Raw genomic sequence first — 26583 nt, forward strand, 5'->3', positions numbered from 1 at the left:
AATGACTGTATTACACAGCCGCAGCCCCGCTCTATAACAGCGGAGATCAGAGAAACCTCTCATCTCCGCCGCTATTCTGAGGAATGCTGCGATCAAAGCTGACCGCAGCATTCAGAGGTAAATGAGAAAGGGGGATGCCCCTTTGGATCGCGTCACAGGGAATTCCTGTGACACGATCGAGGGCCATACCATATATGGGCAGACAGCCCAGGGTCTATTGAAGGACCCCAGGGCTGTCTTACCATATTTCCTGTTAGGGCATACTTAGGTATGTCCTAACAACTGCCTGTGTACTATCCGTACACAGGCTAATGTACTGGCATATAGCTATATACCAATACATTAAAGTTTAAAAATAAAATAAAAACATAAAGTAATATTAAATTTTTTTTAAAAATACATATACACCTTTTTTACAATAAACATTAAAATAAGTCTCCATACATAAAATATAAACATTCGGTATTGGTGCGGCCGTAATAACCTGCACAACAATTTTTTTTGTGTCATTTATGATGTGTACGCTGTAAAAAAAACAAAAACTGCTTACTTTAACTTCTTGTGGGGCACGAGGTGTGATGATGAATTTAACCTCCATGAGCTTCACATTAATAGTAATTAACCCCATCATGTACCTTACACATTAACCCATTATGACTGGGAAACATGAGGCACATGGAGATTAAATTCATCACACCTCGTGCTTCACATCAGAAAATGTAAGAACATTTTTTTTATTACTGTTTTTGTATCTCGCAATACTACACAAAGTATCAGTGTCGAAGTCCAAATTCTGGTATCGTGACATCCCTACTTTCAAAATACTTTTTATTAAAAAATATTTTTACTTTTTGCTGTATATAAAGCAGCTGTATCGTGTGCTTTGAGGCCTGCGGGACTGACTTGTTCATTGTCAGCGGGTCCTGCAGGATCCACCTGTAATCGATCACAGGTGGGCTTAGGCCGGATTCACACCGGTTTTTCACGTCCAAGGTGCATCCGTGCATTGCGCTGCGGGATGCGATATCATGCATCCCTCCATAGACTAGAGTCTATGGAGGGATGCGTGAAGTATGAAAAAATAGGACATGTCCTATTTTCTCACAGACCCTTCACACAGTCCGTTCAAACAATAGCCGTGTGAACGGCCACATTGAATTACATAGATCCATGTCACGTTTAACACGTTCGTGTGAATAAGGCCTTAGATGTGATCGGTAACCATTTGATTATGCGTGTCAGAGTCACGCAGGAACTACTGACACTGAACCAGTCAGACCCGCAGACCTGACTGATTCAGGTTTCAGCGCTTAGCACTGGTAGCAGGCCGGCTTCCTGGGATGTTCCATCCCAGGAGATAGCTGCATCGCATGGGATGAAGCATCATCCCAGGAGGCTGGCTCTGACGCCGTCCAGGCCGGCCTCTTGGGATGACTTTTCATCCCATGTGACTGCCGCTACAGCCTGGAAAACTTCATTCCAGGAGGTCGGCCTGGAGGAAGAAACAGGCTCCTAAGTAAGTATAATAATTTTTTTCTTTTTTTTTCTTTCAGAGTTGCGTTTTTTCTGGCGGAATTGCTGCAAAATCACTGCAAAAAATACAGTGACTGCTATTTGTTGCGGGTTTTCAATGGGGAAAATAAAATTCCGCACTGCAGGTCAATTTCTGAGCGTTTTTTTTCTGCTCTCTATTTACACAGCGTGTGGATGAGATTTGTTTTATCTCATCCACTTTGCTGCTACTGTATTTGCTGCAGAAACCCTTGACGGTACTGTTCATATATGAACAGTGACATCAGTGGCTACTCCTTGAGCTGAATCCCCGTTGCTGACTCTGGCCGGGGATTCCGCTCCAAGAATAGCCACTGACGTGACTGTCCACATATGGACAGTAACATAAAGGGCTTCCCTGAGCACAGCGCTTATAGTAGCGCTGTGCCTGCGGTATCTTCTCATCTGCTCTGAACTAATTCTGAAGCAGGGAGCTGATGGTTCCCTGCTTCAGAATTAGTTTGACAGCGGGACATACCCCCGGCCGCCGCGGACAGCGGGACACCGCCCGGAATCTGGGACTGTCCCGCTGAATCCGGGATGGTTAGGAGGTATGGCGTATGTTGTCTGTGTCTGCCATGCAGACCTGGAGAAACATGTGACAATGGCCTAAGGAACTCTGTCACCAGTACATCAATTCCCCTAATTAGTGCTTTGCTGCTGATAACTAGTGTGATATTTTCGAAATATGCTAATGTGGCTCTAATTGCCAGATGAGAGGTAACTCTTTCTTTTCACTCTGGGCGGTGTAATGTCTTCTGTATGACGCTGGCCAATCAGCTTACAGCTTCTACCCTCTTCCCAGCCCAGCAACACCGTGTGAATATATAGTATACAGCTTTCATTATCGACTGTTTTCAACTGGCGATATCTCCGGTTGTGTCACAGCTAGAACTGCTGTTCTAGTTTGTCCACATCTGGATATATGGCGATTTGAAGTGATCCCTCTTCCCTCCAGCCTCAGTCTCTCAATGTGTGTGAAGAAGCTTGATTCTGATAGGACCGCGTCAGAGGCTGTGAGGAGGCTCCACCTCAGGAGAATCTCTGCAGTTAGCTCCCACGTGTCTAATAAAGGCTCATTTGCTTATTTAGAAAAATGCTCATAACTTTGCAAATAATGTTGTTTTAAAACGAATAACATTGGCTTGGTCCTATATTTTGTGAACCTTAAATAAACTGAAAGTACTGTAAATATTGAGGTGCTGATATTCTTGTGTTACAGTGGCATGTGCCTCTTATCTGGACGGAGCATGAACACATACAAGACCTGTGATCTAAGTGCACAAAGTGGAGCACATACAAGACTGACTTTATCTTAGATTCAAGACTCTGAAATACAAAACTTCCTGTATCTCGGCTTCATGTGCTGTAGACATCAGTCACATGGGGACGTTCTGATGTGGTATGCAGACCCTGCATACTATGAGCCCGAAGATGGCATCTAGCCCTCATTAAGTCTCAGTCCATTACCTGACACGATCTGCCAATTTATTCCTCCTTAACCATAACTGGTGACTCTCTTATGACCATAGAAAAATGGCAGGCAGATTATTACTAAAGTTGTGAATAAACCAAGCTTCTCATATACACAAGAACTACTAAGATACATACAAAGCTAAGAACATAGGGGTTACAGCCATTGTCCAGACTGTTGGCTGCCATATACACACAATTAAATTGCCCTAAATAGACTACTATGTGCATTTATCAGTACCCCAACAAGTTTGCATGGGGCGATGCCATGTTTGATAACATCTTCTCCTGCGGGTAATAGAAGTGGTACTATAGGTGAAGTGAGGATAATCTGGTACAGTATGAGTGTATATATTTCTTTCAAAGTAACCGCTACGTTGATGTTCTAGAGGGAATATAGCTCCATGTATCCAACCAAATTAATGAAAAGATGACCGCAGCGGAGGAAAGTGTGCTGACCTTGTAAGGGGCAGTGACCTGTGTACTCATGGTAGGGAAATTGCTGCGCGTATATGTAAGTCCTTTGGCGACTGTATCAAAGTGGGTCACCTGTCTAGCCCACTCTTGGCTTTGCAAGCATAGTGCATGTTTACACAGGTTAAACTATATAATTTGCCCAGTTGTTGACGCCAGCCTAAATATCAGTGCTCCACTTCATAGGCAGAGGAGGAGAAAGGGAACAAGAGGTAGATCAGACTGAGTTAGAGTTGAAAGCATAAAGGCTCCATTATAGTAAAGAAAGGAGGAGACCTCCAGCTCACCAGTAGTTGCGTTTCCAGACACCTCGCACGGATCCCCGCTACGGCCAGCGGTAGGTATATCAGGAAAAAGAAAGAGAAAATCCAGCGCTGTGTTTGATTAAAAAGGAAAATTGTTCCCAATTTTATTGAAAAAATGGTTAAAAGTTACACGGAGACGCAGTCTCAAGGTGTATATATAGCGGGCTGGATGACCTTGGCCTACGCGTTTCGAGCAAGCGTGTTGCTCTTAATCATGGCAAAAAGGATATGAGTGCCCCCAATGCTGTGTCTGCTTTATATACAAAGCAAACTACTATTCCAGAGTCAGTATAGGCTGACATTGATTGATAATTAATTACGCAGGTGGAAACTTTAACCCATGTAGTGAACATGGGTGGAGTGTGTTTTCGTTACTTTGTATAACATGGTAAATTGGCTCTGAGTATCAGCGATCCACTGGTTGGTTTTTTACAAAACTAGAGCACTAATATAATGCTCTGGTTTTTCACATCGTATTTATTGAACCTTGGATCGTTTGATATTGATTTTATTATGAGTACTGGCCAGAAATACAAATTGAGATAGTCAGCGAACAGAAAATAGACTCAGCATAAAAGGGGCAAACATATATTAAACATTCCAAATATATAACAAGCGAAATAAGAATAAAAGTAAAAATGAATACAGATATAAAAAGACATTTACAGATCATGAAAAAGTTACTGCTGGTTATGATTAAAAAAAAGGTGTCAGAACATACAGTGCTCTGCATCTTGCTGTGTAGCTGCAGACCGGTCAGAGTATTATATTGACCCTGCCCACCGCAGAAAGCGCCGACAATGGGCATGTGAGCGCCAGAACAACACTATGGAGCAATGGAAGAAGGTGGCCTGGTCTGATGAATCACGTTTTCTTTTACATCATGTGGACGGTCGGGTGCATGTGTGTCGCTTACCTGGGGAAGAGTTGGCACTAGTATGCACTATGGGAAGAAGACCAGCCAGAGGAGGCAGTGTGATGCTCTAAGCAATGTTCTGCTGGGAAACCTTGGGTCCTTGCATTCATGTGGATGTTACTTTAACATGTACCACCTCCCCAAACATTGTTGCCGACCAAGTACACCCCTTCATGGCAGCAGCATTCCTCCCAACTTTAAAGAATCGGAAAGTGGGACAACCGATGTGGCAAATGTTTTTCCTTTTAAGCCCCGCCTCTAGCCCCCGTCCATACACACCCGGTTCAGGCCCACACTGTATTAGGCTCCCATAGTGCCGCCACAGAGTAGAATGCCCCCATAGTGCCTCTCGCAGCGTATAATGCCAAAAAGCTGTCCCCACACAGTATACTGTACCAATAGCTGCCCCATACAGTATAATGCTGCCTTAGATGCCCCAATACAGCTGTAATGGCCACTTAGCTGCCTCTAGTTCCAGTGCCCACATAGTGTCACAAAGATATTGCTCATGTGGGTAGTGCCACACCCCCCTTGAAGATGACGCCACCACCCCTGTATACTGCGCCATGCTGTCAGGGGATACCGCTCCTGGAGGAGCCCCTAACGTCACTCTCTATATATGGACAGTGACTTCAAGGGCTCTCCCAAGACCCGAGCCGCCGGCCAGAGAGCTTGCATTGCTCTGGCCGGGAACTCCATAGTTGAAAGCCTGTCATCACTGTTCATTAATGTTAGCACTGTGCCCGGGGAGTGCTCGACGAGTGGACAGTGAATGCTGAAGAACAGGAGCTGACTGTTCCTTGCTTAAGTGTTGGATCCAACTGTATCTGCATTCTGAGTAGACAGATACAGTTGACACCGAGACATACCACCGGTTGCCCGGGACAGCGGGACAGCGCCTGGTATCCGGGACTGACCCGCTAAATCCAGGATGGTTGGGAGGTATGGGCAACAGTAATCCCTAATGGCAGTGCCCCCTGTCAGCATGATAATGCGCCATGTCACACTGCAAAAATTGTTCAGGAATGGTTTAAGCAAAATAACAAAGTTCCAAGTGTTGACTTGACTCTAAATTCTCCAGATCTTAATCCGATCAATCACCTGTGGGATATGCTGGAACAACAAGTCCGATACATGGAGGATCCATCCCACAACTTAAAGGACCTTGTCACGATCTGTGGGTATGTGGACCTACTGGGCCGTATCGGGATAGCAGCTGGCCAAACAGTGTACCAAGTCTATGTGTGTGTGTGTGTGTGTATATAGTCCAAGCACAAGGGTACCTGTAATAGTTCAGACCATAGCAACGGCTAATCTCAGATGGGACCTTGGCAGCAGACACCAGGCGTGGTATAACACAGCAGGTGTGACCAATAACACAACACGACTCCAACTTTCTAAGGCACAGGAACAAGGTAGCACGGGATACAGGTAGCGGGTACGGGAACACTGGGAATAGGATAGCACTAAGGGACCATTTGCAAGAATAACACGGATAAACACAACAACACTCAGTCAAGGAGTAAAGGGGCAGTGCCTGTCTTATAGTCCAGGGTCACATGGGCTAATTGATTAATTTTGTTCATGTGTTGGCCTACGGGACACAGCAGAAAGGAGCGGAAGCGAGCGCTGGCTCTCCTAGGCAGGAGATGTGGGCTGGCGCTCACAGATCCATGGCTGCGGCCATCGGGGGGTGAGTAATCTCGACGTTCCGCCGCCGTGGACACTACAGACCTGCTGCTAACATCTTGTTGCTGGATACCACAGGAAACATTCAGAGGTCTTGTGGAGTCCATGCCTCGACAGGTCAGAGCTGTTTTGGCAGCACGAAGGTGACCTACACAACGTTAGTCAGGTGGTTTTAATGGTATGGCTGATCGGTGTATGTGTATGCAAGTCTTTAGAGTGCGTTATAATTGTAGCTCAGCTTTATCTTTCTTGACCACAGCTGAATGATCAAGCACCAGGCAAGACACAGATAAGACGGTTCTGCCCTATTTCTAAAGAACTGTAAATATAACTATATAACAGAATCCGTAATAGCAGAACTAAACAGGACTTAAACCATATCTTCTAATCCCTCTCGTGCACTAGAATTTTGTATTTCTTCCCATCCATACATTAACAGTGTTGTCTGTATCTGAAATACGTCATGGTGATTGATAGCTGCTGCAGGACTCTAAGTCTATTTCACTGCCCGTAGTGGTCTTCTTCTTATGCTGGTTACTTATGAGGATAATGATAATATATTGGGACGTCTTTTCTGCCAACTTTACAAAGCTGATGATGATGTTGCTAATTTGCTAAGTATTTGGCTCCGCTCCAGTCTGTCTGTTCCCTTAGCCTAGGGAAAGTACAACATAAGATAGCAAGACCTAGGTGCTAGATCCTTAATGTCATCACATCTAGTTGTGACTCCTCAACCGTGGTGATCTGAAGCACTGGGAATACGCAGGAAGTTGTAAGTCTATGTTGGTCTCAGGACCATGCAACTTTAGTGTGGTCTATGATTTTAAGCTGATGGTTATTTGTGGGACAAGGTTTGAGTGGGGGGAACATTTTTTATCATTGTTTTTGTCCCTCTGTTTTTAGGTTTGGTCAGACACACCCCAAAAATTGTTAAAAGGGTTCTCCCGTGTACGGCGATGCCATATATGTGGGAGTAAATTGCTGTTTGGGCACACTCTAGGGCTCAGAAGGGAGGGAGCGCTATTTGACTTTTGGAGCCTGCATTTAGCTTGGTAATAGTTTTTATTTGGAGTTTTTTTGGTATTTCAGTTAATGTGGGGCATATGTAAGCTGGGCATAAGGTGGTATAATAATGGGGTAAAAAAAAATAATCCATAGTTGTGTGTTGCGCTGTGAAGCGATCCTTTATGCACAGATCCGTGTCGCACTGATAAATGGTGTCCTTTCTTAGCCCCCATTTGGTACACACTCTGTACCTGAATTTTTCTGGAAACTTTTGTCCTGGTATAGTCTGGGCACCCTCGCTACCACCTGATATGTTTAGGTCCTCCTCTTCCTGGTTCCCAAATATTAGGGCCTTGATAACCACTTCCTGAAATAGAAGAAATGTTCCCCTCGGGCCTGCACATCTGCATATTTTTTTCTTTCCTGGCTTATGGGAACCATAACTTATTTTATTTTTTCATATACGTAGTAGTATGAGGGCTTGTTTTTTTACGGGAAGAGCTGTAGTTTTTCATTGGTACCATTTTGGGGTACATGTGACTTTTTGATCACTTTTTATCCTATATTTTTTTTGTGAGGCAAGGTGAACAAAAAGACAGCAATTCTAGTATAATTTTATTTTTATACAGCGTTCACCCTGCGTTATAAATTAACTTTTATTCTGCGGGTCAGTACGATTCCAGCAATACCAAATTTATAGTTGTGTGTGTGTGTGTGTGTGTGTGTCTGTGTGTTTTTTTTTTTTTTTGCACAATAAAATAACTTTTCTGTAAAATGTCGTGTGGGTTTTTTTGTTTTCCTGTCGCCATTTTCTGGGAGCCATAACTTTTTTTTTTTTTAATTTTTAGTCTAGATGTTTGAGGGCTTGTTTTTTGTGAGAAGAGCTGTGGTTTTTATTGGTACCATTATTAAATACATGAGACTCTTATCTCTTTTTTTATTCCCATTTTTGAATAGCAAGGTGATCAAAAAACAGCAATTTTGACATAGTTTTTAGTTTTGTTTTCTTTTGCAGTGTTCACCGCACAGGGACAAATAGTATAAATAACATAATAGTTTTATAGTTTGGGCCGTTACGAATGCGATGAAGCCAATTATGTATAGTTTATTTTTTTCCAATAATAAACGATTTGAAAATGGTAAAATGTTGTTTTTTTTTGCCCCTCTAGTGGGCTTGAAGGTCCAACTGTCTGATTGGTATTCTAATACATTGCACTACTTCTGTAGTAATTCTTTAGAATGGTCAGTCTTGCCCGCGCCATCATTTTGTTGCAAGTGTATGACATGTGTTAGAAACTCTTTGCCGTTCATGACGTACAATTACGACAAATGCCAGGAAGGGGTTAATTGTGTTTTGGGCTTTTTTTTTTTTTTTTTTTTACCTCGTTCAACATTTAATAAATAATATCAACAAAAAAAATGTTCACTCTCTTTACACTACATAGGGATTTTTAATGAGCCCAATCTATATTATTGTTTTATTTTAAACTTATTTTTTTAATAAGTATATGCTTTTTATTTTTTGTCCCACTTTGGGACTTGACTGGTGGATCTTCTGACCATCTATTTATCAGTTCAGAGAGTAGCAACAAGGGACGCCTCTTGGGGTATGTTCACACGGCCTATTTTCGGCTGTTTTTCAGGCCGTAAATGCCCAAAACACTGCCCAAAAATCGGAAGCAGAACGCCTCCAAACATCTGCCCATTGATTTCAATGGGAAAACGGCGTTCTGTTCGAATGGAGGATTTTCTGAGGCGTTTTTTACGCGTTAAACGGCTGTAAAAAAAGTGCAGGACACTTATTGGGACGCTTTTTGAAGCCGTTTTCCATAGACTCTATTGAAAAAAGCTCCAAAAACGGCTCTAGAAAAACTCCACAAAAATCACAAGGGGCACAAAAAACGTCTGAAAATCAGGAGCTGTTTTCTCTTGAAAACCGCTCCGTATTTTGAGACGTTTTTGACTCTGCATGTGAACATACTCTTACCCTGTAGGACACAACACATCCATGCATTACACAAACCATACATTTTTTTCAAAAGGAGCTGTGTAATTCTTCATTCCCCCTGTAGAGACGCTGCAGGGAAATTGAAGACTTGCTGCTGGGTTTCCCCACAAATTATAACTTCTGACAATGGGTTAAGCTTAACGTGAGGGGATCTAAGCTGGACAAGAACTTTAGATAATTTCAGCAGACCTCGCTGATGTCAACAGGATGTGACAACAATCTAATGTTCATGAGAGCAGCCCCCCAGTCCCCCGGTGTCTGCTGCTGCGGAAAAAAAGGGTTGAACATATTTGTTTTTAGGATGCATGATCACTTATCTTACGTTCAATCGTAAGATAAGTGAAGCCAGAGGTGTCTGGCAGCTGCTTATCACCTCTCCCTATACAATAAAAATGCATTATTGACCACTGGATTTCTCCTGGTTTATAGTGCAGGCAGATGGGGTATTGGAACTCTGAGAGAAGAATGAAGCTCTTACAGGGGTATTCTGTCATGCCCAATGAGATTGAATGGAGCAGCAGCTCTTTTCAGACTCTGCTTTGCTGCGATCGTGCAGCTGGGGGGACCAGGGTCCCCCATTCTGGAACCTACATGATTTCAGGTCAGATCACCACTGATCTAAACTGTATCCCTTATTTAATGGTTTTTGGCTGGAATAACACTTTACGTAATAAACTTTACTAAACTCTGCATAATCACCTCTTCTGACACGTTAAATATTTTATCTTGTTGATTATAGACTTAAAATTACTCATTCTGTCTATTCATAGATGCATATTTAAATGGGAACATGGTGCCCCAAAATGTTACTAGCTCATTCCATTTACTAAAAAAAAGTCTCAACTCCTGCAACCAACCTGTCGCCATATATTTGTTTAAAGGGGACTTATGTTATATTGTTCTTTATATGCAATTTATAGTACGGGTATCCTCTTATGTAGCTGAGGTACCATTGGGTCACCTCATGTACCAGTTCCCAGGTAGAAATTCAATCTCTGCACCTTATATGCTTGCACTCCTGAGAATGAACACACTGATGTCACCACATAGGAATAATTCTAACAGTGACGTGACCGAACCTGAATAATGCACACAATAATATAACACCACAGGTGTAATAAACACAGTGATGTAAAAATACAGGGATAAAAGACAGTGATGTCACAGTACAGACATAGTAAGCACTGTGATGTCATAGTACAGGGATAATAAACAGTGGTTTTACAGTACAGAATAATACACATACTGTAGAAGTCACAGACCGGGATAATAACCAGAGTGATGTCACATACAGGGATAATAAGGAGAGTGATGTCAAAGCACAGGCATAGTCACAGTTAATGTCATAGTCAAGGGATATTACATAAAGTGATGTCACAATACAGGGATAATAAACACATTTATGTCACAGAACAACCATAATATGCACATGATAAACCGTTATTTCCTTATGTGGCAGACCATTGTTACAAAACTGCTTTTTTTTTTTTCCCCTTATGATTTTTCTTCCCTTGTGGGAAAGAAGGGGCATCATGACAGTGAAGAGGGGAAGCCTCACAGAAAAACGTCCCTTGGTTCTGCCCCTCAATTATCTACATAATATTGTGCTTCCATTACACTAGCTCCGTAGCTTCGCTTCATCCAGACAATGCTGTAGACCTTGGGACAAAGGGAGTTGAGGGGGCACTACCTTTGTGTGGGTGAAATTAAATTCAGAGCTGGACTCTGCTCCTTCTGGTCCCTATACAAGTGGCATGACATCTTGCAGACACTGAAGCGCATAGGGAGAGTGTCAGGGACTGCAAGGGGTTAAGAAGGATGGAACGTTTCAATAATGCCCAGGACCAGGATTGGTGAACAAGGGGTTGAAAGGGGCGTGGTTAAGAAGATATAAGGCAGGGGTTTGGGGCAGAAAGCCCTCTTACCTTCAAGCTGCAGTGAAAGAAACACCTTTGCTGCTGCTGTGGAGATTCAGAGCGTGTTCCTTTCAAGAAGATGGCAGAAGAACTGTTGCGGAAGGTGGCACAGCGGGTAGCGTCGGAGGGACCTGCCTGGCTGGAATCCCTGTTGGAGGAAGGAGAAAAGCGAGGATCAGAGCGCGGCACGGAACAGTCGGGAGCGGCTACCCGAGGTAGGCCGCAGCGCGTTACACGCCCTCCGGTTCGACTGAGCCCTAGCCCCGTTGCTAGGAGGGGTGCTGTGACTGCTGCACAGTCATGCGGTGGTCCCAGCATGTCCCCTAGGCCTATGTCGACGGGCGCTTCGTCGGTCGACATAGTGCCCCCCTCCCCCTGCCCACTCGTCGCGCTGGCGTCCTTCCCCATGGCGGTAAGAGGGCGGCTGTTAAACCGGCACGGGCACGGTACAACCCGCCTCGAGCTGCTGATGCGGGCGCGGAGGCAGCAGTCGACTTTCGGGACAGTGGGGTGAATATGGTGGGCACAGGTGATTGGTCCGACATGGTCGCTTACCATGCGGCATGTTCACGGGAGCTGGGACTTGCTTCCGGTGCCTGTGTGCAGCCGGGGTCGGCGCCATCTTTCCCCGTGCTGTTCTCTGCACAGCCAGAACTGGCGGCGGGGAGAACAGAGGCGGGACGTCCTGGCAGGCGCAGTGCGGCCAGGAAACAAGATGGCGGCTCACATAAAAAGAAGATGGCGGCGGGTTCGGGGAAGCGGGCGGTGAGCAAGCAGCCCAGCCAGGGGGCGGGGGCTTCTGTGGTGCCTGTCGCTTCTCCACCCCGGTCCCCCCCGGGCCCCTGTCAGCATGGGTCAAGGCCAGGGGGGGAGTGTGCTAGGAAGGATAGGGTCGAGGGTGTTTTGGACTCGATTTGCCCTTCTCCTGCCTTGTCATCTTTTTCTCCTGCAGGTCCAAGCAGGGAGCGTTCCAGGCGAGGGAGGAAACGCCGGGCTGGAGGACATCGCCGGCACGGCCATCATAGACGTCGCAGATCAGGTGACGTGAAGAGGCGTGGTCGGCGGTATTCTTCGTCTTCCAGCGATGGATTCTCCTCCTCGTCGGCGACGACGTCTGCATCATCAGGATCGTGGAGGAGGTCGTCGCGGAGACGCAGTCAACGCCGGGAGGTGCAGCGCTTGTCGGTGGATCGGGAGCAGCTGTCCCAGGTTGTCCCTCCCGCCGGGCCGGTGGAGGAGGTGCAGGCCGTGGTTCCAGTGCCGCGGCAAGTGGCTGAAGGACCCTCTGGAGTCGGTGGGACCTCTGGGAGCGGTGAGTCGGCCTGCGGTGACGCATGGCTTAATAAATCTAATGCATCGGGTGCGGATTTGATTTCTGTTTTAAAAGCCGTGGTGGCTGGGTTAAAAGTGAATGAGGGAACGTCGTGTCCCTCAGTGCCACCAGAGGGAGCTATGCCCCCGTCTGAGAAAGAGAATGCTTTAGCTAGTTTGACGTTTAGAGATTCATTGTTTTGTGGAGTCGCTCCTCTCGGGACTCATTTGTCAGCTGAGATCAAGGACAAGATTTGGAGGAATGAATTTGTGGATATTTGGTCCTTGGTCTCAGTGGAGCAGGTGACTGTTGATAAGGAGCAGGTTTTTGAGAGAGGTTCGGATAGGAAAGCAAAAGTCACGAAAACGTTTGGCAACTGGGTACAGTGTTATGCTACACTGGCTCACGTGATTTGCCAGCGGTATCCCGGGAAAGGGGCCGAGTTGTTTGTTTATTTTGACACAATTTTCAGCGCCCACAGGCTGCACGGTGGTGCGGCCTGGTGGCGCTATGATGAAGAATTTCGGCGTCTTTTGGCTTTGTCGCCCGATATTAGTTGCGCGACTAAGGCAACGGACGTGTGGTTGCAGCTCATTTTAGCGCAAGGGAGCAGACAGCAACGACCCTTTCCCGGTGCGGCCGCAGCGCCAGGTCCCGCCCCTGGAGCTGCGGCCGCTAGGCCCACAGGGGCCTGTTGGCTCTACAACGAGGGACACTGTCGGTTCTTTGCCACGTGCAAATTCCGACATGAATGCTCCATCTGTGGGGGCGCTCATTCGGCGCTCCGTTGTTTCCGGAGAGGCAAGCAGCCGGTCAAGGCACCTCCTTCCGGCGCAGCGGAGAACGCCGGTGAACGTTCTCGAGATGGTCCCATGGTTAGAGCGATACCACAGGAGGCGGGAAGCAGAGGTGCTCACTAGCGGGTTTTCGTTTGGTTTTGAGATTCCGTTTGAATATTCTGCAACATTGTCGTTGGCTGACAATTTGAAGTCGATTAATGAGAATGTTGGCATTGCGCGTCTAAAGTTGGCGAAAGAGGTGGAGTTAGGGAGAATGGCAGGTCCATTCTGCGAGCCGCCGTACCCGAATCTGCGAGTTTCCCCCCTTGGCTTAGTTCCGAAGAAGGAGCGGGGGAAGTTTAGGCTGATTCATCACCTTTCCTTTCCTCGTGGCGGTTCTGTTAACGATGGGATTCCCAGGGCGGATGCGGCGGTTTCGTATACATCTTTCGATGTTGCAGTGAGGCTGGTACAGGCGGCAGGACAGGGTGCGTTGTTAGCTAAGTCAGATATTGAAGCGGCTTTTCGTTTATTGCCGGTTCATCCGGAGTGTTTTCACTTGCTGGGTTGTTCTTTAGATAATGCTTTTTATGTTGATATGTGCCTTCCCATGGGTTGTTCCATATCGTGCAGTTACTTTGAAATGTTTGCGTCCTTTCTAGAATGGGTGGTTCGTTTGGAATCTGGTTTTGCTTCGGTCATTCATTATTTGGATGATTTTCTTTTTGTGGGCCCTGCGGGCTCTGGGTTGTGCAGCACGTTGCTACGAGTGTTTCGACAGGTAATGAGTATCGCCCTCAAGCGACAAGCCTAATTTCCCAGCTACCTAACAAATAAATAAAAGGTATTTCTTTATTAGCTACTTATAGCAAGACGAACACACACACAAATTTAAAATTCTCACTACCAGGAGACCGGATAACAGTATCTTGCCTTTAGTGCAGGCATAAGGCAGCTACCGATAGGGTACGCATTGACAACTGTAGTAAGTTAAATTGCTTGACAATAGTCAACTAGATAGATAGCAAAGTGAAACCGGTCAGTGGTAGGAATTAAAAGAATTTGCAAGCCCCCCCGACATGTTTCGCTACAGAGTAGCGTCCTCAGGGGTACACGGGGCTAATGGCGACGCGGCGAGACGGAAGCTCTTGATATGGGCCAGTAGCTGACGTTTAGTGGGGGTGTGTCAGCAAAACAGCCAATCCTGTCAAAGGAAACATATCCGTAGCGTGGAGAGGGAGAAACAACAAATAAAAAACTGTATAAGGTTGACCAATAGCGCGAGGGCTAGGGCGCAGGCGCAGAAACACAAAATCGGACTTCGTCTGTGTGTGTCATGCCAGGTATAGCGGCGCCAACCAACGCATGCGCAGATGTCACTTACAAAGACTCAGAAAAGGAATAACAGATTCCCATCAGTTAACGACAGGGGCGGCGCAGGCGCAGCTGACAGTATATGTACTCGGAAAACAAATGGTAAGTAAATATAGAAATGAGTGGGATTAAAGCACTGGCGTAAACGAATAATTTTAAATTTAATATATATATAGTAAACCAAATCGGAGATAAATGAGGCATGCATGAAAATGCACGGCTCGTAGGCGCATGCGCAAAACAGCTATTTCGTAAATCAAACGAAAGATGACACATATAATAATGACAACAAAAAATTTTTTTTATTAAGAAATTAAAAACTCCCCATAGTCCCCACGCCACTAGAATGACAGGAATGCATCAACTTATAGAAAGTATAATGCAAAGGATCCACCTAGTGCGGCATGATAAAGGAGGTCCATTTCAAGAGAGATAAGTCCATTCATAAATAGAGGGGCAGTAAGTACCGTCCCCTATAGAAATAATTCTTTATGTGTCGCCATAGTTGTATAGTACTCGTCATAGGGATAAATAGAATAAACATATATGTAAGACCCCAAAATAAAATATGTAGGGTCAGATGAGTAATCACCAAAATATTTCAATACCTTGGAAAGGATACGGCAGGGAAAGAAACTTCAAAGTATAAAGTAGAAGGAACAGTGTCCACTATATTTTACTGATGACAGAAAAGGTACCAAGAGGCTCATAGGAAGGCACTAAAAGTGAAACCCTCGTTAAGACCCCTTGGAGACATGGTATTAAGGCGATAAATCCACCGCGCTTCCTCCTGTAGGAGTCTGCGGTCCAGGTTACCTGCTCTGGGGCCCATTTTAATCTGGGTAACCCCCCAGAATTTAAGCAGCCCTGAATTACCCCCATGGTGCTCATGGGTATGTCTCGAGAGGGTAGTGTCCTCCTTGAGCCTGATGGTACTAAGATGTCTGGATATGCGTCTTCTCAATTCTTGCACTGTTTTTCCCACATACAGCTTGGGACATGGGCATCTAGCAATGTAGACAACCCCTTTGCTCTGACAGTTAAGAAACTGTTTTACAGAATAGGTTTTGCCATCGGTAGGGTTAATGAACTCCTTAACGGTGGGCATATATGAACAGAAAGAGCACCTACCGCAGGGATGAAATCCCTTTACTGACGATGTAAGCCATGTAGATGGAGTACTAGTTATAGTTGAATAATGGCTATGTACTAAAAGGTCACGTAAGTTTTTCCCCCTGCGGTAGGTAATACTGGGACTCTCAGAGATGGCCCCCTCCAAATCTGGGTCAGCGATAAGTATATCCCAATGCTTCCGTAGGATCTGGGAAACTTGAGGTGAGCATGCATCAAAAGTGCCAATGCAACGAATGGCACTGGATGATCCGGTCTTAGCAACTATAGTTTCCTTATTGGACAGAAGGTCAGTTCGCCGAGCAGCCCTTGCCCTTGCATAGGCCCTATGCAAACATTTCTTAGGGTATCCTCGTGATCTAAATTTATGAAATAATTTATCACACTCCAGTTGGAATGATGCTTCACTGGAGCAGTTCCGTTTCGCTCTCAGGTATTGGCCTATAGGTATCCCTTTTTTAAGGGCTGGAGGATGGTAACTTTCCCAATGTAAATAATTATTAGTAGCTGTAGCCTTTCGAAATATGTCAGTTTGGACACCGCCACCAGGATCCAAAGAGATCTTAAGGTCAAGGAAGTTAATGGCATGGTCATGTATCTCATAAGTGAACCTCATGCCTATATGGTTCGTGTTGAGTATAGACATAAAGTCAGTGAAAATCTTGACATCCCCATCCCAAAGGATGAGGATGTCATCTATATATCTACCCCAGAAGGAGATATGTGAAGTGAAAAAAATTAAATCATCAGAAAAAACCATAGTGTCTTCCCACCACCCCAAAAAAAGATTTGCATAAGTGGGCGCACAGGTAGTGCCCATAGCCGTGCCCTTAATTTGATGATAGTATACTTTATCAAAAGTGAAGTAGTTGTGTGTGAGTAAATAACGTAAAAGTGATAACACAAAATTATTATGTTGTAGGAATTGGGTACCTTTAGTGCTCAAATAATATTTTACGGCAGTGAGTCCCAAATCGTGCTGAATATTAGAATAGAGTGACTCTACGTCTATACTCGCTATCATTGTAGTAGAGGTGACATTGATCTCATGGATCTTGGTGACGGTGTCCTTAGTGTCCTTAAGATATGAGGATAGGGAGGAAACGAAAGGTGACAATATTTCATTCACATAGAGGCTAATACCTTGGGTCAAGTTATCATTACCCGACACAATGGGTCTCCCCGGGAGGGGAAGAACTGCTTTGTGAACTTTGGGTAATGCGTAAAAGGTTGCTAAAGTAGGAGTGGAATTATAAAGAGATTTGAATTCATCAGTAGTGATGAGGTTATCATTCTTGGCGGCATTGAGGAGATTGTACAATTCAGGTAAGTAGGTGGCCGTGGGGTTACTATCCAAGATGGCATAGGTGGTAGTGTCATCCAGTAGTTTATGGACCATACTGACATAGTCAGTACGGTCCATCACCACTATATTGCCCCCCTTGTCAGAGGGCTTCAGGACTAAGTTATCATTTTTACACAGATCATCCAGTGCCATTTTCTCATTGTCACTAAGGTTGCCAAAGATCTTAGACCTACCACCCTTCAATTTCTTAAGATCATTGCAGACCATTCTAACAAAGGTGTCAATATGACTATATTGAGAGAAGGGGGGGGGTTAGTTTTGACTTAGGACGTAGTGATGAGAGTGGCCCTACAACATCAGTGACACCAAATTCGCTCTCATAAAGAAGGCCTTCCAAGTCCCTCAGAGTATTAGACTCCAGACGGTCTTGTCGAGCAACATCTGAAACGTTGCCCTTAAAATATTTATGTAAGGCCAATTTTCTTGCGAATAAGTTTATGTCCTTTACCCATATAAATTCATCGAAGCCTGGTGTAGGGGTGTAGGAAAGGCCCTTCTTCAGTAAAGTTAACTGATGAGTATTAAGATGACAAGAGGATAGATTGAATATCTGCAACTCTTCGTCCTTAGATAAATATGTGTTTGATGTTAAGGTTTGGTCCCCCAGTTTAGGCTGGGTGGGCCTAAAAAAGGAAAAGTAGCCCGGGGGCCAGCGACAGAATTGGCCATATTGTCCCCTGGGTTCTGACTCAGATTTACCCGTGATTGTATATGACTGATCGGAGTATTCATAGTATTTGGTATAGATGTTAATTTTTTGTTGTCATTATTATATGTGTCATCTTTCGTTTGATTTACGAAATAGCTGTTTTGCGCATGCGCCTACGAGCCGTGCATTTTCATGCATGCCTCATTTATCTCCGATTTGGTTTACTATATATATATTAAATTTAAAATTATTCGTTTACGCCAGTGCTTTAATCCCACTCATTTCTATATTTACTTACCATTTGTTTTCCGAGTACATATACTGTCAGCTGCGCCTGCGCCGCCCCTGTCGTTAACTGATGGGAATCTGTTATTCCTTTTCTGAGTCTTTGTAAGTGACATCTGCGCATGCGTTGGTTGGCGCCGCTATACCTGGCATGACACACACAGACGAAGTCCGATTTTGTGTTTCTGCGCCTGCGCCCTAGCCCTCGCGCTATTGGTCAACCTTATACAGTTTTTTATTTGTTGTTTCTCCCTCTCCACGCTACGGATATGTTTCCTTTGACAGGATTGGCTGTTTTGCTGACACACCCCCACTAAACGTCAGCTACTGGCCCATATCAAGAGCTTCCGTCTCGCCGCGTCGCCATTAGCCCCGTGTACCCCTGAGGACGCTACTCTGTAGCGAAACATGTCGGGGGGGCTTGCAAATTCTTTTAATTCCTACCACTGACCGGTTTCACTTTGCTATCTATCTAGTTGACTATTGTCAAGCAATTTAACTTACTACAGTTGTCAATGCGTACCCTATCGGTAGCTGCCTTATGCCTGCACTAAAGGCAAGATACTGTTATCCGGTCTCCTGGTAGTGAGAATTTTAAATTTGTGTGTGTGTTCGTCTTGCTATAAGTAGCTAATAAAGAAATACCTTTTATTTATTTGTTAGGTAGCTGGGAAATTAGGCTTGTCGCTTGAGGGCGATACTCTCTTCTCCTGTAATTTATTAGTGTGCCTGCCAGCTACCTGGGGTCTCTCTTATCCTTCTGTGTTCTATAATGCTGGGTTAATTACCCGTTATATGACCCCGTTCCTAATTGGAACAACCTATCAATTAATTTGTGCATTCGTTTTGATATGGCAGGTTTTTTGTCTAAAAGACCTAACATAGAGACACTGTCGGCTGATGCTGCTATTGTTTTCTCCGTTGAGAACATCCCATTGCACCAATTTGACGTATTAACAGCTTTTAGGGACCTTCAAAAAACATATCAAAAATACGTACGATCCTGTTGGGAAGTGGCCAGCTTAGAGACCTATATACAACAAAAAATAGTATATAGGGGTCTGAGAATTAATATTTCACCTAATTCATATAGGGACAATACTGTCTTTATTAAAGGCTGGGAAGAACTCCTTACTGACAGCTCCATACGTATGCTTCAGTACCTGTTGGACTTTGAGAGACAGAACTACAGCAAGATTAGTGTTCAATTAGAGAAAGAAATTGAAGATATACAGGTTTTTCATTCTTGCCCTGAATTTAGTACCTCTGAAATTAAATTGCAAAAAAATATCGAAAAATTACAGGGAGAAATTAAGGAGCGTAAACATCGAAAGTACATCCGTGACCGTAGGGATTTTGACTTGGGACAGGTTTACACATATAAAACAAATTCATATCCCACCTCAAAGCGTACTACGGTGTATACAGATTTCTCAGAATCGGACACTTCTGGCCCGGAGGAACCGAGACATACTGACAATTTAAGACTGGGTACGAAACGTAAAATCAGGAATAGTAGACCTAGTCTACCTAAACGAACATTTACTACATCTAAACAAACAAGTACTAATTACCCTAACCGTACGTTAGGATGTCCACCTACCACTTCCAGTTTTTTGCCTATGCCTTCTGCATCCTCCTTAACATCTATACCAAATACTATGAATACTCCGATCAGTCATATACAATCACGGGTAAATCTGAGTCAGAACCCAGGGGACAATATGGCCAATTCTGTCGCTGGCCTCCTTTTTTAGGCCCACCCAGCCTAAACTGGGGGACCAAACCTTAACATCAAACACATATTTATCTAAGGACGAAGAGTTGCAGATATTCAATCTATCCTCTTGTCATCTTAATACTCATCAGTTAACTTTACTGAAGAAGGGCCTTTCCTACACCCCTACACCAGGCTTCGATGAATTTATATGGGTAAAGGACATAAACTTATTCGCAAGAAAATTGGCCTTACATAAATATTTTAAGGGCAACGTTTCAGATGTTGCTCGACAAGACCGTCTGGAGTCTAATACTCTGAGGGACTTGGAAGGCCTTCTTTATGAGAGCGAATTTGGTGTCACTGATGTTGTAGGGCCACTCTCATCACTACGTCCTAAGTCAAAACTAACCCCCCCCCCTTCTCTCAATATAGTCATATTGACACCTTTGTTAGAATGGTCTGCAATGATCTTAAGAAATTGAAGGGTGGTAGGTCTAAGATCTTTGGCAACCTTAGTGACAATGAGAAAATGGCACTGGATGATCTGTGTAAAAATGATAACTTAGTCCTGAAGCCCTCTGACAAGGGGGGCAATATAGTGGTGATGGACCGTACTGACTATGTCAGTATGGTCCATAAACTACTGGATGACACTACCACCTATGCCATCTTGGATAGTAACCCCACGGCCACCTACTTATCTGAATTGTACAATCTCCTCAATGCCGCCAAGAATGATAACCTCATCACTACTGATGAATTCAAATCTCTTTATAATTCCACTCCTACTTTAGCAACCTTTTACGCATTACCCAAAGTTCACAAAGCAGTTCTTCCCCTCCCGGGGAGACCCATTGTGTCGGGTAATGATAACTTGACCCAAGGTATTAGCCTCTATGTGAATGAAATATTGTCACCTTTCGTTTCCTCCCTATCCTCATATCTTAAGGACACTAAGGACACCGTCACCAAGATCCATGAGATCAATGTCACCTCTACTACAATGATAGCGAGTATAGACGTAGAGTCACTCTATTCTAATATTCAGCACGATTTGGGACTCACTGCCGTAAAATATTATTTGAGCACTAAAGGTACCCAATTCCTACAACATAATAATTTTGTGTTATCACTTTTACGTTATTTACTCACACACAACTACTTCACTTTTGATAAAGTATACTATCATCAAATTAAGGGCACGGCTATGGGCACTACCTGTGCGCCCACTTATGCAAATCTTTTTTTGGGGTGGTGGGAAGACACTATGGTTTTTTCTGATGATTTAATTTTTTTCACTTCACATATCTCCTTCTGGGGTAGATATATAGATGACATCCTCATCCTTTGGGATGGGGATGTCAAGATTTTCACTGACTTTATGTCTATACTCAACACGAACCATATAGGCATGAGGTTCACTTATGAGATACATGACCATGCCATTAACTTCCTTGACCTTAAGATCTCTTTGGATCCTGGTGGCGGTGTCCAAACTGACATATTTCGAAAGGCTACAGCTACTAATAATTATTTACATTGGGAAAGTTACCATCCTCCAGCCCTTAAAAAAGGGATACCTATAGGCCAATACCTGAGAGTGAAACGGAACTGCTCCAGTGAAGCATCATTCCAACTGGAGTGTGATAAATTATTTCATAAATTTAGAGCACGAGGATACCCTAAGAAATGTTTGCATAGGGCCTATGCAAGGGCAAGGGCTGCTCGGCGAACTGACCTTCTGTCCAATAAGGAAACTATAGTTGCTAAGACCGGATCATCCAGTGCCATTCGTTGCATTGGCACTTTTGATGCATGCTCACCTCAAGTTTCCCAGATCCTACGGAAGCATTGGGATATACTTATCGCTGACCCAGATTTGGAGGGGGCCATCTCTGAGAGTCCCAGTATTACCTACCGCAGGGGGAAAAACTTACGTGACCTTTTAGTACATAGCCATTATTCAACTATAACTAGTACTCCATCTACATGGCTTACATCGTCAGTAAAGGGATTTCATCCCTGCGGTAGGTGCTCTTTCTGTTCATATATGCCCACCGTTAAGGAGTTCATTAACCCTACCGATGGCAAAACCTATTCTGTAAAACAGTTTCTTAACTGTCAGAGCAAAGGGGTTGTCTACATTGCTAGATGCCCATGTCCCAAGCTGTATGTGGGAAAAACAGTGCAAGAATTGAGAAGACGCATATCCAGACATCTTAGTACCATCAGGCTCAAGGAGGACACTACCCTCTCGAGACATACCCATGAGCACCATGGGGGTAATTCAGGGCTGCTTAAATTCTGGGGGGTTACCCAGATTAAAATGGGCCCCAGAGCAGGTAACCTGGACCGCAGACTCCTACAGGAGGAAGCGCGGTGGATTTATCGCCTTAATACCATGTCTCCAAGGGGTCTTAACGAGGGTTTCACTTTTAGTGCCTTCCTATGAGCCTCTTGGTACCTTTTCTGTCATCAGTAAAATATAGTGGACACTGTTCCTTCTACTTTATACTTTGAAGTTTCTTTCCCTGCCGTATCCTTTCCAAGGTATTGAAATATTTTGGTGATTACTCATCTGACCCTACATATTTTATTTTGGGGTCTTACATATATGTTTATTCTATTTATCCCTATGACGAGTACTATACAACTATGGCGACACATAAAGAATTATTTCTATAGGGGACGGTACTTACTGCCCCTCTATTTATGAATGGACTTATCTCTCTTGAAATGGACCTCCTTTATCATGCCGCACTAGGTGGATCCTTTGCATTATACTTTCTATAAGTTGATGCATTCCTGTCATTCTAGTGGCGTGGGGACTATGGGGAGTTTTTAATTTCTTAATAAAAAAAATTTTTTGTTGTCATTATTATATGTGTCATCTTTCGTTTGATTTACGAAATAGCTGTTTTGCGCATGCGCCTACGAGCCGTGCATTTTCATGCATGCCTCATTTATCTCCGATTTGGTTTACTATATATATATTAAATTTAAAATTATTCGTTTACGCCAGTGCTTTAATCCCACTCATTTCTATATTTACTTACCATTTGTTTTCCGAGTACATATACTGTCAGCTGCGCCTGCGCCGCCCCTGTCGTTAACTGATGGGAATCTGTTATTCCTTTTCTGAGTCTTTGTAAGTGACATCTGCGCATGCGTTGGTTGGCGCCGCTATACCTGGCATGACACACACAGACGAAGTCCGATTTTGTGTTTCTGCGCCTGCGCCCTAGCCCTCGCGCTATTGGTCAACCTTATACAGTTTTTTATTTGTTGTTTCTCCCTCTCCACGCTACGGATATGTTTCCTTTGACAGGATTGGCTGTTTTGCTGACACACCCCCACTAAACGTCAGCTACGGGCCCATATCAAGAGCTTCCGTCTCGCCGCGTCGCCATTAGCCCCGTGTACCCCTGAGGACGCTACTCTGTAGCGAAACATGTCGGGGGGGCTTGCAAATTCTTTTAATTCCTACCACTGACCGGTTTCACTTTGCTATCTATCTAGTTGACTATTGTCAAGCAATTTAACTTACTACAGTTGTCAATGCGTACCCTATCGGTAGCTGCCTTATGCCTGCACTAAAGGCAAGATACTGTTATCCGGTCTCCTGGTAGTGAGAATTTTAAATTTGTGTGTGTGTTCGTCTTGCTATAAGTAGCTAATAAAGAAATACCTTTTATTTATTTGTTAGGTAGCTGGGAAATTAGGCTTGTCGCTTGAGGGCGATACTCTCTTCTCCTGTAATTTATTAGTGTGCCTGCCAGCTACCTGGGGTCTCTCTTATCCTTCAGTGTTCTATAATGCTGGGTTAATTACCCGTTATATGACCCCGTTCCTAATTGGAACAACCTATCAATTAATTTGTGCATTCGTTTTGATATGGCAGGTTTTTTGTCTAAAAGACCTAACATAGAGACACTGTCGGCTGATGCTGCTATTGTTTTCTCCGTTGAGAACATCCCATTGCACCAATTTGACGTATTAACAGCTTTTAGGGACCTTCAAAAAACATATCAAAAATACGTACGATCCTGTTGGGAAGTGGCCAGCTTAGAGACCTATATACAACAAAAAATAGTATATAGGGGTCTGAGAATTAATATTTCACCTAATTCATATAGGGACAATACTGTCTTTATTAAAGGCTGGGAAGAACTCCTTACTGACAGCTCCATACGTATGCTTCAGTACCTGTTGGACTTTGAGAGACAGAACTACAGCAAGATTAGTGTTCAATTAGAGAAAGAAATTGAAGATATACAGGTTTTTCATTCTTGCCCTGAATTTAGTACCTCTGAAATTAAATTGCAAAAAAATATCGAAAAATTACAGGGAGAAATTAAGGAGCGTAAACATCGAAAGTACATCCGTGACCGTAGGGATTTTGACTTGGGACAGGTTTACACATATAAAACAAATTCATATCCCACCTCAAAGCGTACTACGGTGTATACAGATTTCTCAGAATCGGACACTTCTGGCCCGGAGGAACCGAGACATACTGACAATTTAAGACTGGGTACGAAACGTAAAATCAGGAATAGTAGACCTAGTCTACCTAAACGAACATTTACTACATCTAAACAAACAAGTACTAATTACCCTAACCGTACGTTAGGATGTCCACCTACCACTTCCAGTTTTTTGCCTATGCCTTCTGCATCCTCCTTAACATCTATACCAAATACTATGAATACTCCGATCAGTCATATACAATCACGGGTAAATCTGAGTCAGAACCCAGGGGACAATATGGCCAATTCTGTCGCTGGCCCCCGGGCTACTTTTCCTTTTTTAGGCCCACCCAGCCTAAACTGGGGGACCAAACCTTAACATCAAACACATATTTATCTAAGGACGAAGAGTTGCAGATATTCAATCTATCCTCTTGTCATCTTAATACTCATCAGTTAACTTTACTGAAGAAGGGCCTTTCCTACACCCCTACACCAGGCTTCGATGAATTTATATGGGTAAAGGACATAAACTTATTCGCAAGAAAATTGGCCTTACATAAATATTTTAAGGGCAACGTTTCAGATGTTGCTCGACAAGACCGTCTGGAGTCTAATACTCTGAGGGACTTGGAAGGCCTTCTTTATGAGAGCGAATTTGGTGTCACTGATGTTGTAGGGCCACTCTCATCACTACGTCCTAAGTCAAAACTAACCCCCCCCCTTCTCTCAATATAGTCATATTGACACCTTTGTTAGAATGGTCTGCAATGATCTTAAGAAATTGAAGGGTGGTAGGTCTAAGATCTTTGGCAACCTTAGTGACAATGAGAAAATGGCACTGGATGATCTGTGTAAAAATGATAACTTAGTCCTGAAGCCCTCTGACAAGGGGGGCAATATAGTGGTGATGGACCGTACTGACTATGTCAGTATGGTCCATAAACTACTGGATGACACTACCACCTATGCCATCTTGGATAGTAACCCCACGGCCACCTACTTATCTGAATTGTACAATCTCCTCAATGCCGCCAAGAATGATAACCTCATCACTACTGATGAATTCAAATCTCTTTATAATTCCACTCCTACTTTAGCAACCTTTTACGCATTACCCAAAGTTCACAAAGCAGTTCTTCCCCTCCCGGGGAGACCCATTGTGTCGGGTAATGATAACTTGACCCAAGGTATTAGCCTCTATGTGAATGAAATATTGTCACCTTTCGTTTCCTCCCTATCCTCATATCTTAAGGACACTAAGGACACCGTCACCAAGATCCATGAGATCAATGTCACCTCTACTACAATGATAGCGAGTATAGACGTAGAGTCACTCTATTCTAATATTCAGCACGATTTGGGACTCACTGCCGTAAAATATTATTTGAGCACTAAAGGTACCCAATTCCTACAACATAATAATTTTGTGTTATCACTTTTACGTTATTTACTCACACACAACTACTTCACTTTTGATAAAGTATACTATCATCAAATTAAGGGCACGGCTATGGGCACTACCTGTGCGCCCACTTATGCAAATCTTTTTTTGGGGTGGTGGGAAGACACTATGGTTTTTTCTGATGATTTAATTTTTTTCACTTCACATATCTCCTTCTGGGGTAGATATATAGATGACATCCTCATCCTTTGGGATGGGGATGTCAAGATTTTCACTGACTTTATGTCTATACTCAACACGAACCATATAGGCATGAGGTTCACTTATGAGATACATGACCATGCCATTAACTTCCTTGACCTTAAGATCTCTTTGGATCCTGGTGGCGGTGTCCAAACTGACATATTTCGAAAGGCTACAGCTACTAATAATTATTTACATTGGGAAAGTTACCATCCTCCAGCCCTTAAAAAAGGGATACCTATAGGCCAATACCTGAGAGCGAAACGGAACTGCTCCAGTGAAGCATCATTCCAACTGGAGTGTGATAAATTATTTCATAAATTTAGAGCACGAGGATACCCTAAGAAATGTTTGCATAGGGCCTATGCAAGGGCAAGGGCTGCTCGGCGAACTGACCTTCTGTCCAATAAGGAAACTATAGTTGCTAAGACCGGATCATCCAGTGCCATTCGTTGCATTGGCACTTTTGATGCATGCTCACCTCAAGTTTCCCAGATCCTACGGAAGCATTGG

At 43.9% G+C, this 26583-nt stretch overlaps 1 protein-coding gene across 2 annotated transcripts in view; it reads left to right on the forward strand.

Annotated features, from left to right (window-relative positions):
* Positions 1–26583, forward strand: part of SLC14A1 (solute carrier family 14 member 1 (Kidd blood group)) — an 88687-nt gene that overhangs the window by 18103 nt on the left and 44001 nt on the right. Inside the window, exon 1 of one of the 2 annotated variants that reach the window (XM_075854952.1) lies at positions 7092–7180. The exons of the other annotated variant lie outside the window; for it this stretch is intronic. The gene's annotated coding sequence lies outside the window, so the exon portion shown is untranslated. Of the gene's footprint in view, positions 1–7091; positions 7181–26583 lie in introns of those variants that run through there. 2 annotated transcript variants of the gene reach the window in all.

This window comes from Rhinoderma darwinii, chromosome 1 (genome assembly GCF_050947455.1).
Source record: "Rhinoderma darwinii isolate aRhiDar2 chromosome 1, aRhiDar2.hap1, whole genome shotgun sequence".
NCBI lineage: Eukaryota > Metazoa > Chordata > Amphibia > Anura > Rhinodermatidae > Rhinoderma > Rhinoderma darwinii.